The following is an 11,650-nucleotide window of genomic DNA, read 5'->3' on the forward strand; positions in this document are numbered from 1 at the left end:
CGTGCTGCAGTCTGTGGGGTTGCAGGGAGTTGAACAAGATTTAGTGACGAAAGAACAACAACACTGACCATCGTCCACCAACCACTGGGGTAGGTGAAATATGATGTACGGCTTCTGGGGTCCACATATTCTGTAGAGATAGTTACTGCATGTACTAAATTCTAATTCAGTCCATATTTATTGAACTTTTTGATGCTGTGCTTGCTTTCAGCCTGGAGACACAACCAAACAAAGGAATAAGAGATGAAAGAGCTAGTGGCCATTCTTCTGAAAAGATTCCCATCTTTCTTACATCAGCCCAGTAGCGTGTGCCTACCCAGGGCGGCTGGTATCAATCACTCAACAAGCATGTGAAAGACAGAACGAAGTAGATCTTTAAGGAACTTACTACCTAGCTTAGGAGAAAAGATGTGTCTACATAAAAGAGCTAGAGATCAGTGCAAGGTCATACAGAATCAAGCAATGGAGCATGATGACAAGGACAGGAGCATGGATGGAATTTGAAAAGGGGATAAATCAGCTGGGCTCAGGTTAGGGAGCGCTTCCATGGAAGATGGAGCCTTGGGAGCTGGCCCTTGAATGAAGTGAGGAATTGAACTAACACGAAGGACAGCAAAGTGGGCTTCTCTGGCTAGAAGAGAGATGAGCTCAGGGAAAGCCTAGAGCTCAAATCAAAGGGCTGAGCATCCTTGTTTACCTTTGTCTTCTTTCATTTTTTTTTTCTACTGCTTCACACATCAGAGTTCCTCCAACTCCAGCTTATAGGCTGCAGATTTATAGAATAGCCACCTGTATTTTACACCATCTGTTCAGGGAATGTTTTATACCTATTCTCCCACCTTTTGGGGGAAGAAAGGAGCATCACACCTGATGAGGAAATAAAGAATCATTGAAGAGAAGTGGCTCTTTTCCTGTCTGGTCCTTCCCTTCTCTTCCCAAATGATTCGGTCATCCTAAAGTATTAGATGGGGCAGAGAGAGGTGGACATTCACGGTGAGGGAGAGAGTTACCTGCAGCATGTTGGCACCCACTCTAGGTAAAGAGGACCTCTGTGCCAGGGGGAAATCTGATGGGGGGGTCAGAGCCCGTGAGGGTGGGGGCATCCACAGACAGGGCGGCTCCACGTGTGTGTCAGAGTGTGAACACAATGACCAAGTCATCCTTCTGTGAGCGTGTTGGAGCCTGAGCAGAGAAGAAAGCATCCATAAGAGGGAGGGGTGGAGGTGATCCCACGGAACTGATCAGATAAATAAATCTATGAAGGTTTCTCACGCTCGAGAAAGGAGTCACAAATATGGAAAGGGAGAGAGCCAGAACGGACATGGTGGTGTTGGACTGGAACTGGACGTGTGAACACAAACCATGATTTTCCAGATAGAAAGACAGATGATAGTCAGATAGAGAGACTAGACAGAGAGAGATACAGGCATAGATGTACGTATGTAAATATGCACTGTAGCTTCTGGACTCCCCAGTTATGCATTTTAGGAGGCCTGGGCTTCCCCCTTGGCTTTGCCTATTATTAAGGTGATTAAGGCTAAAGATTCCAAGGTGGTCCCTAATAGTCCACCCCTCCTGGAGCTCATGCCCTTCTGTAATTAATTCCCTCCCCTTGAGTGTGGCATGACCAGTGACTTGCTCTCAACCAACAGAATACAAAACGAATAGGATGTCTTTTTTGTAATTATATTGTGTAAGATCATGTCTGTCCTGCTTGGAGACTCTCTCCTTTGCCTGTTTTCACGAAGGATGCTGCTGTGTTTGGTCACTTGTCCTGTGGAGAGGCCCACATGGATAAAAAAAAATTGGAGGCAACTTTATTCTTTGTGTTCTTACCAAGAACTGAGGTCCTTGAGGGTCCTCAGAATAAGAGAGGGTCCTCTTTGACCCTCCCAATCCCATAACAGAAGGCAACCCACTCCAGTATTCTTATCTGGAGAATCCCATGGACAGAGGAGCCTGGCGGGTCACACCCCATGGGGTCGCAAGAGAGTCAGACTTGAGTGAGCAACTAAACGGCAACAACCTCTAGCCAACAGCCTCCAGGAAACTGAGGCTCTTTGTCTAACAAATCCACAAAGAACTGAATTCTGCCATCACATGAGCTTGGAAGTGGATCCTTCCCCAGTTGAGCCTGGAGACAAAAACACAGCCCCAGCTGACAGTTTTTGGGACCGTGATGCAGAGGATCAGCTAAGCCATGGCTGGACTCCTGACCTCAGAAACCAAATGATAATAACTGCGTGTTGTCGTAAGCTGCTAATTTGTGCAGCTATAGAGAACCGATAGAGGAGCCTGGCAGGCTACAGTCCACAGGTTGCAAAGCGTCGGACACGACTGGGCAACTACTCCTCAACACTCAGTAGAGAACCGGCACAGCAGTCTATGTACCTTAGCGCTCCCTGAGGATGCCTGAGGGACCAGCGCTCCAGTAGCAGTGAGCACCCCTGGGCCCAGATTTGGACTTTAAGGCCACTTTCAACTGAAAGGAACCATGGCTCCTTAGAGAGACGGCTGATTCCAGGACTGCAGCAGAGAAAGTACAAAATGAACCTGGAGCATTTTGTTGTGCCAGAAAATAAGCAAATGCTCAAAGAATGACCAGGGCATGTCAAAAGGATATAGAGGTCGACTTGAAAGCGTTCCCACGAGCCAAGTCAGGGATAATTTGAACATCAGGGTGAATAATCATAGGAGCAGATTATGAATCTGTTGAATAAAACGAGAAGCCACGTGTCCATAGAGACACAAGTAAATAATCTAATGAATAAACTGAAAATTTGACAAGAAGTGAGAAATTTAGATCAGCTCAAAATACTTCTTCACATAATAGCTATTAATGACAAAGAGGAGAGAAACGTGGCAGATACCACCTTTATTACACAAAGGAAATTTGCCTCATCATTAACAGGAGAGACTGAAATCGTGTAGCCTGAGAGGATGCACTGAGAGGAGCACAGAAGCATCCGTTTGGGATTCCTGCTCAAGACACATAACTTGAACCTACTCATGAGGAAATAGCAGATCAATCCAAATCGGGGGTTGCTCCAGGAATAACGAGTCTGTGACCTTCAAAAGTGCCAGGGTCATGAAAGTTGAGGAGAGACTAGGAACTGTTCATGACTATGAGAACATGACAAGTCACTGAAATGCATGATTCTGAACTGGATCCTTTGGCTATAAACAATGTTATTCGAGCAGTTTGCAAAATTTGAGTAGTATGGAAAGATTGGGTGGGAGCAATGCATCAGTGTTCCTTTCCTGATCACAATGGTCATACTTTGGTGATGTAGCAGAATATCTTGGTTTGTAGGAATTCCACACTAAAGTTTTAGAAGGTGATAGGTTGTGAGTCAGCAACTTATTTTCAAATAGGTCAGTTTTTTAAAAAGCTTTTTGTCCTTTATTTCCAGCTTCTTTGTTGTTCTTCAGTCACTAAGTTGTGTCCAACTCTTTGTGACCCCATAGACATCCTGGAATGTGAAGTTAAGTGGGCCTTAGAAAGCATCACTATGAACAAAGCTAGCGGAGGTGATAGAATTCCAGTTGAGCTATTCCAAATCCTGAAAGATGATGCTGTGAAACTGCTGCACTCAATATGCCTGCAAATTTGGAAAACTCAGCAGTGGCCACAGGACTGGAAAAGGTCAGTTTTCATTCCAATCCCAAAGAAAGGCAATGCCAGAGAATGCTCAAACTACCACACAATTGCACTCATTTCACATGCTAGTAAAATAATGCTCAAAATTCTCCAAGCCAGGCTTCAGCAATATGCGAACCGTGAACTTCCTGATGTTCAAGCTGGTTTTAGAAAAGGCAGAGGAACCAGAGATCAAATTGCCAACATCCGCTGGATCATGGAAAGAGCAAGAGAGTTCCAGAAAAATATCTATTTCTGCTTTATTGACTATGCCAAAGCCTTTGACTGTGTGGATCACAATAAACTGTGGAAAATTCTGAAAGAGATGGGAATACCAGACCACCTGATCTGCCTCTTGAGAAATCTGTATGCAGGTCAGGAAGCAACAGTTAGACCTGGACATGGAACAACAGACTGGTTCCAAATAGGAAAAGGAGTACGTCAAGGCTGTACATTGTCACCCTGTTTATTTAACTTATATGCAGAGTACATCATGAGAAATGTTGGACTGGAAGAAACACAAGCTGGAATCAAGATTGCCAGGAGAAATATCAATAACCTCAGATATGCAGATGACACCACCCTTATGGCAGAAAGTGAAGAGGAACTCAAAAACCTCTTGATGAAAGTGAAAGTGGAGAGTGAAAAAGTTGGCTTAAAGCTCAACATTCAGAAAACGAAGATCATGGCATCCGGTCCCATCCCTTCATGGGAAATAGATGGGGAAACAGTGGAAACAGTGTCAGACTTTATTTTTCTGGGCTCCAAAATCACTGCAGATGGTGACTGCAGCCATGAGATTAAAAGACGCTTACTCCTTGGAAGGAAAGTTATGACCAACCTAAATAGCATGTTCAAAAGCAGAGACATTACTTTGCCAACAAAGGTCCGTCTAGTCAAGGCTATAGTTTTTCCTGTGGTCATGTATGGCTTTGAGAGTTGGACTGTGAAGAAGGCTGAGTGCCGAAGAATTGATGCTTTTGAACTGTGGTGTTGGAGAAGACTCTTGAGAGTCCCTTGGACTGCAAAGAGATCCAACCAGTCCATTCTGAAGGAGATCAGCCCTGGGATTTCTTTGGAAGGAATGATGCTAAAGCTGAAACTCCAGTACTTTGGCCACCTCATGCGAAGAGTTGACTCATTGGAAAAGACTCTGATGCTAGGAGGGATTGGGAGCAAGAGGAGAAGGGGACGACAGAGGATGAGATGGCTGGATGGCATCACTGACCTGATGGACGTGAGTGTGAGTGAACTCTGGGAGTTGGTGATGGACAGGGAGGCCTGGCGTGCTGCGATTCATGGGGTCGCAAAGAGTCGGACACGACTGAGCAACTGATCTGATCTGATCTGATCTAGACTGCAGCATGCCAGGCTTCCCTGTCCTCAACATCTCCTGGAGTTTGCTCAAACTCATGTCCATTGACTCAGTGATGCTATCCAACCATCTCATCCTCTGTCATCCCCTTTTCCCCTTGCCTTCAATCTTTCCCAGCATCAAGATCTTTTCTAATGAGTTAGCTCTTTGCATCAGGTGGCCAAAGTATTGGAGTTTCAGATTCAGTCCTTCCAATAAATGTAACTTCTTCGTAACTTTGTGATTGCTTCAAAAATTTTTTAAAATTCTTTAAAAAAGAAAAATTCCAGTCCAGGGATTCCCAGAATGTGTTCCCCAGAATAGAAGCAGCAAGGCTACCTGGGGACTTGTTGGAAATGCAAATTGTTGGGCCCCACCCTTTAGGTGATTCTGAAGCACTCTTCAAGTTTGAAAACCACTGTACTAAACAGCATTCAAAAAGCCAGTTTTTATCTGATTATAACTCAAACTGTTGACTACAAGTAAGATTGGTCTTTTTGAATTCCTTTTTCTCCTTCTGGGCCTCCCTGTGGCTCAGATGATAAAGAATCTGTCTGCAATGTGGGAGATCCGGGTTCGATCCCTGGGTTGAGAAATCTCCTAGAGAAGGGACTGGCAACCCACTCCAGTATTCCTGCCAGGAGAATTCCATGGACAGCGGAGCCTGGTGGGCTACAGTACAAAGAGTTGGACATGACTGAGCAACTAATACTAACTAACCTCTCTTTCTGTTAATGATCCATTATGAAGCTGACTAACTTGATACTAAGTAAGGAAAGTGGAATACTACGAATAGATTTTAAAGCTGTTTTGGAAAAGGAAGAAAGGAAGTACTATCTACTGAGAGGCTGCCACATGCCAGGTTGCATGCTAGGCTCTTTCCAGTAGGAAAGAAAATCCATATTTTTCAGGATAGCCTCCAGAAATTTTGAAAAGTGATCAGAATCTCCTAACCCAATTCACTGAATATTCTAGGTTTTCAGAAGTCTATTCAAGATTTATTCATTAAGCATCTTTTGATCACCTACCATATACCTCACAGTGAGCAAAGCATTTAAAGTTGTATTATAGTTCATTCCTACGCACGGGATTTGGTGGCTAGGACAAAACCCTCCCTAATACATATAATCTTCTTTTAAATCACAGCTTTATTGAGATATATTTCACATACCACAGAATTCTTCTATTGAAAGTGTACAATTCAATGGTTTTTAGTATATTCACAAGTTGTACAACCATCACCACGATCAATTTTAGAACATTTTCATCATCTCAAAAAGAAACCTTATACTATTAGTAGTCACTCCCCAATCTCTCCTTCCCTCAGCTCCTGGCAACCACTCATCTACTTTCTGTCTCTATGGATTGGCCTACTTTGGACATTTTATATAAACAGAATCATAAAATACGTGGTCTTTTGTGACTGGCTTCTTCACTTAGCAGATAGTTTTCAAGGTTTATCCATGGTGTGGCATGTGTTAGAATTTCATTTCTTTTTACTGTTGAATGCTGTTCCATTGTATGGATGGACTTCCACTGTATGGATGTTCCATTGTATGGATATACTACTTTAGTCCACCGAGTTGCAAAAGTCAGACACGACTTAGTGACTAAACCATACCACCCCCACTACCTTATTCATTCTTCCATTGGTGGACATCGGGACTGTTTCCACCTTTTGACTCTTATAAATAATGCTGCTATGATATCTGTGAACAAATCTTATTGTTGTTTTCGCCACAGTGCTTGGCATGCAGGATCACAGTTCCCACAGAAACACAAAGTCCTGAACACTGGACCATCAGGAAATTCTCTGGACACATCTTTGTCATTAGTCTCATCGTTCATAAAAGTATGACTTAATCATAAGTTCTGTGGGCTATTGGAAAACCATATATTATGTGTTAATTAAAAGAGCAAACATCAATTCAGATCCTTCGGGGCATAAGTGTATGTTTTAAATTTCATAGTAAAACAAACATACTTTTAAGTAAGATTTCCCCATATTTTCAAAAAGATACTGCTGAACAAACCTCATAGTGAATTTCACATTTGACTTTATTTTTCAGTAAATACAGTTGTGAAGATTGAGTCAGACTCTTTCTTTAAAAAATTCTCCCCTTAGTACACACCACTGTGATTGGTCAGGACAAGATGGCACATAAAGGCGGCAGCATATGGACATACGCTTTCATTCCTTTTGGGAACAGGAGTGGGATTTCTGGGTCCTATGATTACTCCATGTTTACCCACTGCACTCTTTTTCAGAGTGACTGCCTCATGTTTCATTTCCACCAGCCGTGCATGAGCGTTCCAACTTTCCACATCCTCCCCAACACGCTACCCGTACATGTAATCTTTGCATCATAATAGACTGAAAACCTTCATGCTTAAAATAAAAGCCACACGGTGGATTAAAGACGTGGAAGCAAGTATTATGAAACTAGCTTGTTCGAGCATCAGGAAGTTTTTAAGGAGGGCCTGCTCGATGTAGGGCACTGTAATAGGAAATGGCTCTTTTGAGGTGTTTCTTGCAGCTTGTTAAGTAAATGGGACACCTATGACTCAGATTTCCCTGGCAAGCCAAGAAGTATCTCAAGATCACCTCTACATCTGGTTTTACAGGCAGAGAAGCGTGACTGAAAACGCTGGTTCTTCCAATCACCCATGGGGCAGTGGGCAGAGGCAAATGTAACAGTTTCCAAAAAAATGTTTAACTTTCATACAATTGTAAAGGTTACTTTCCATTTAGAGTTGTATAAAATACTGACTATATTCAACCTATGGTACAATAATACATCCTTGAGCCTGACTTACAGCGGACAGTTGGTACTGCCCCCTCCCCGGCCCTATATTGCCGCCTCCCCTCTGGTAACCGCTAACTTGTTCTCTATCTGTGAGTCGGCTTCTTTTATGTTATATCCACTAGTTTGTTGTAGTTTTTAGATTCCACACATAAATGATGTCATACAGTAGTTCTCTTTCTCTTTCTGACTTATTTCACTAAGCACAATGCCCTCCAGGTCTGCTCATGTTGCTCCAAATGGCAACATCTTGTTCTTTTTTATAGCTGAATAGTATTCCATCGTATATATGCACCACATCTTTTTTTTTATCATTCAGCTGTCGATGGACACTTAAGTTGCTTTCGTGTCTCGGCGACTGTAAATAAAGCTGCTATGAACACGGGGGTGCGTGTATCTTTTTGAACTAATACTTTTGTTTTTTCCGTTTATATACATAGGAGTGGAATTGCTAGGTCAGATGGTAGTTCTATTTTCACTTTTTAAAAGAAACCTCCACCCTGTTTTCCACCGTGGGGGTGTCAATTTACAGTTCCACCAACCATTCACGTGGGTTCACTTTCCTCCACATCTTCGTCGACGTTTGTCATCTGTGGACTTTTTGATGATAGCCGTTCTGACAGGGGTGGGGTGATATCTCATGCTGGTTTTGAAATAATAATAGTTTTTGACTCTTCAGGGAGCCAGACAAATGTAAGACAGCAGAGCCCATCCAGGACATCTGTAATTGGCCTGATTTTCCAGCTCTGAGCTCCAATCAGCCTGTAGGCCACTAACTGGTGACATTTTAACCAGGTCTGAGCCACAGAAGTGTTTTGTTTGGCCCGTGTCGTGTTTCAAGCTTTCTGATTTGAATTCCTTTACAGTCTCTAGTCTGTGACAGCTCCCACTGATCTCTACTGCTCTATGCACCATCAGCTTCACTCTTTTACACTGGCTGTCTGGTTCCTGGAATTGTTTGAGTGTGGGCATCCTGCTTCGGAGGCTGTCTTAGTCACATGGCTAAAACCTGGGCAATTATTAAGTAGAACACTGTTGCCATCATCCCAAAGCAAATAGGGCTTCCTGGGTAGCTCAGTGGGTAAAGAAACTGCCTGCAGTGCAGGAGACCAGGGTTCAATCCCTGGGTCAGGAAGACTCCCTGGAGAAGGAAATGGCAACCCACTCCAGTGTTCTTGCCTGGAGAATCCCAGGGACGGGGGAGCCTGGTGGGCTGCCGTCTATGGGGTCTCACAGAGTCGGACACGACTGAAGTGACTCAGAGAACAATATATACATTGGGACCTGTCCCCACTAGGACCTTATAGACTAAAATAATCTACACTGACACAGACAGACACTCACGTGGCTGACAGACCATGAACATAAACATGATGGAACTCAGCCCTGGCCATAGAAGCACTGCCAAACTTGTGACTGGGCTCCTGCTTACACGTGCGTTCTAACAACCGACTTCTCTACAAAAGACGCTCTTCCCACATTATTCCTATTAAGATTTGAAAGTATTTGCTGATCGTGTCTCCATGACATGATTCGAAAGACTCGTGAAATTCCAATAATCTTTCGTAATGCAAGCGTTTTTTTTTTTTTCTTTCAGTGAGTTCTCTGATAGCTGATGCGGCCACTGATATGATCAACCGTGTGATCAGAGACGCAATCTGAAGCTAAGTCCCCGCATCCTTGGACTTCCGAGGTGGTGCTCGTGGTAAAGAACTCATTGCCAATACCGGAGGCTTAAGAGACTCGAGTTCGATCCCTGGGTCAGGAAGATCCCTGGAGGAGGGCATCGTAACCCACTCCAGTATTCTTTTTTTTTTTTTTTTAAATTTTATTTTATTTTTAAACTTTACAATATTGTATTAGTTTTGCCAAATATCGAAATGAATCCGCTACAGGTATACCCGCGTTCCCCATCCTGAACCCTCCTCCCTCCTCCCTCCCCTACCCTCCCTCTGGGTCGTCCCAGTAACCCAGCCCCAAGCATCCAGTACCGTGCATCGAACCTGGACTGGCGACTCGTTTCATACATGATATTATACATGTTTCAATGCTATTCTCCCAAATCTCCCCACCCTTTCCCTCTCCCACAGAGTCCATAAGACTGATCTATACATCGGTGTCTCTTTTGCTGTCTCGTACACAGGGTTATTGTTACCATCTTTCTAAATTCCATATATATGCATTGGTGTTTTTCTTTCTGGCTTACTTCACTCTGTATAATAGGTTCCAGTTTCATCCATCTCATTAGAACTGATTCAAATGTATTCTTTTTAATGGCTGAGTAATACTCCATTGTGTATATGTACCACAGCTTTCTTATCCATTCATCTGCTGATGGGCATCTAGGTTGCTTCCATGTCCTGGCTATTATAAACAGTGCTGCAATGAACATTGGGGTACACGTGTCTCTTTCCCTTCTGGTTTCCTCAGTGTGTATGCCCAGCAGTGGGATTACTGGATCATAAGGCAGTTCTATTTCCAGTTTTTTAAGGAATCTCCACACTGTTCTCCATAGTGGCTGTACTAGTTTGCATTCCCACCAACAGTGTAAGAGGGTTCCCTTTTCTCCACACCCTCTCCAGCATTTATTGCTTGTAGACTTATGGATTGCAGCCATTCTGACTGGCATGAAATGGTACCTCATAGTGGTTTTGATTTGCATTTCTCTGATGAGTGATGTTGAGAATCTTTTCATGTGTTTGTTAGCCATCTGTATGTCCTCTTTGGAGAAATGTCTATTTAGTTCTTTGGCCCATTTTTTGATTGGGTCATTTATTTTTCTGGAGTTGAGCTGTAGGAGTTGCTTGTATATTTTTGAGATTAGTTGTTTGTCCGTTGCTTCATTTGCTATTAGCTTCTCCCATTCTGAAGCCTGACTTTTCATCTTGCTAATAGTTTCCTTAGTTGTGCAGAAGCTTTTAAGTTTAATTAGGTCCCATTTGTTTATTTTTGCTAAAAATATGGAACGCTTCACGAATTTGCGTGTCATCCATGCGCAGGGGCCATGCTAATCTTCTCTGTATCGTTCCAATTTTAGTATATGTGCTGCCGAAGCGAGCACCCACTCCAGTATTCTTGCCTGGAGAATCCCATGGACAGAGGAGCCTGGTGAGCTACAGTCCATGGGGTTACAAAGAGTTGGACATGACTGAAGCAACTTAACATGTACACACTCTGCATCCTTTGATGCAGCTGATACCCTGATCAGTTTCCCTTTACCTGCTGGTGTGCCCATCTCAGGCTGCCATGAGCACTGGTTACCAATGACTCACACCATGTCCTTCTCCAGAAGGCGCCTCCTTGCTCAGAGATGCTCAAGATGCTATGCTTTCCCCAGGAGGAAGGTAGTCTGCAGCTAATGAGTGATTAATACAGGTTACAAAAGCCCTGGACTCTTGCCGGGGGCGGGACATGGAATTCTGTAGTGCTACACCCACTCCAGCTCATTAGACTGAAGCTAGACTTCCCCGAACTTTCGTTTTTGTCTGACTTTTTCCCCTGCGTTCTCCTCCTTCCCTTATTCCCTAACATATTTCACCTGAGAGCATGCTCCTCCCAAAGTCACTTGATTCAGAAACTCCATCTCAGAGTTTGTTGCGGGAAACCTGATACAAGACCCCTGACCTATCCTATAAAGTTATCCTCATAAAGTCAGATGTTTAAATGGTTGTTAAAGGATAACACAGATGATATTTAGGCAGGTAATGGTTAAAAGGTAACAGCTCTGTTTCCCTGGTGGTCCACTGGTTAAGAATCTGCCTTGCAATGCAAGGGAAACTGGTTTGATCCCTGGTCCAGGAAGATTCCACATGCCACAGACCAACTGAGCCCATGTGCCCCAGCTACGGAGCC

The 11,650-nt window shown here is 43.5% G+C and overlaps 1 non-coding gene across 1 annotated transcript; it reads right to left on the reverse strand.

Annotated features, from left to right (window-relative positions):
- Positions 1-10,752: 10,752 nt before the first annotated feature.
- On the reverse strand, positions 10,753-10,859 carry LOC139179180 (U6 spliceosomal RNA). The gene has a single exon (XR_011563603.1). It is a non-coding gene; the product is annotated as a U6 spliceosomal RNA (small nuclear RNA).
- Between the last annotated feature and the right edge of the window lie 791 nt (positions 10,860-11,650).

Source organism: Bos indicus, chromosome 23, assembly GCF_029378745.1.
Source record: "Bos indicus isolate NIAB-ARS_2022 breed Sahiwal x Tharparkar chromosome 23, NIAB-ARS_B.indTharparkar_mat_pri_1.0, whole genome shotgun sequence".
NCBI lineage: Eukaryota > Metazoa > Chordata > Mammalia > Artiodactyla > Bovidae > Bos > Bos indicus.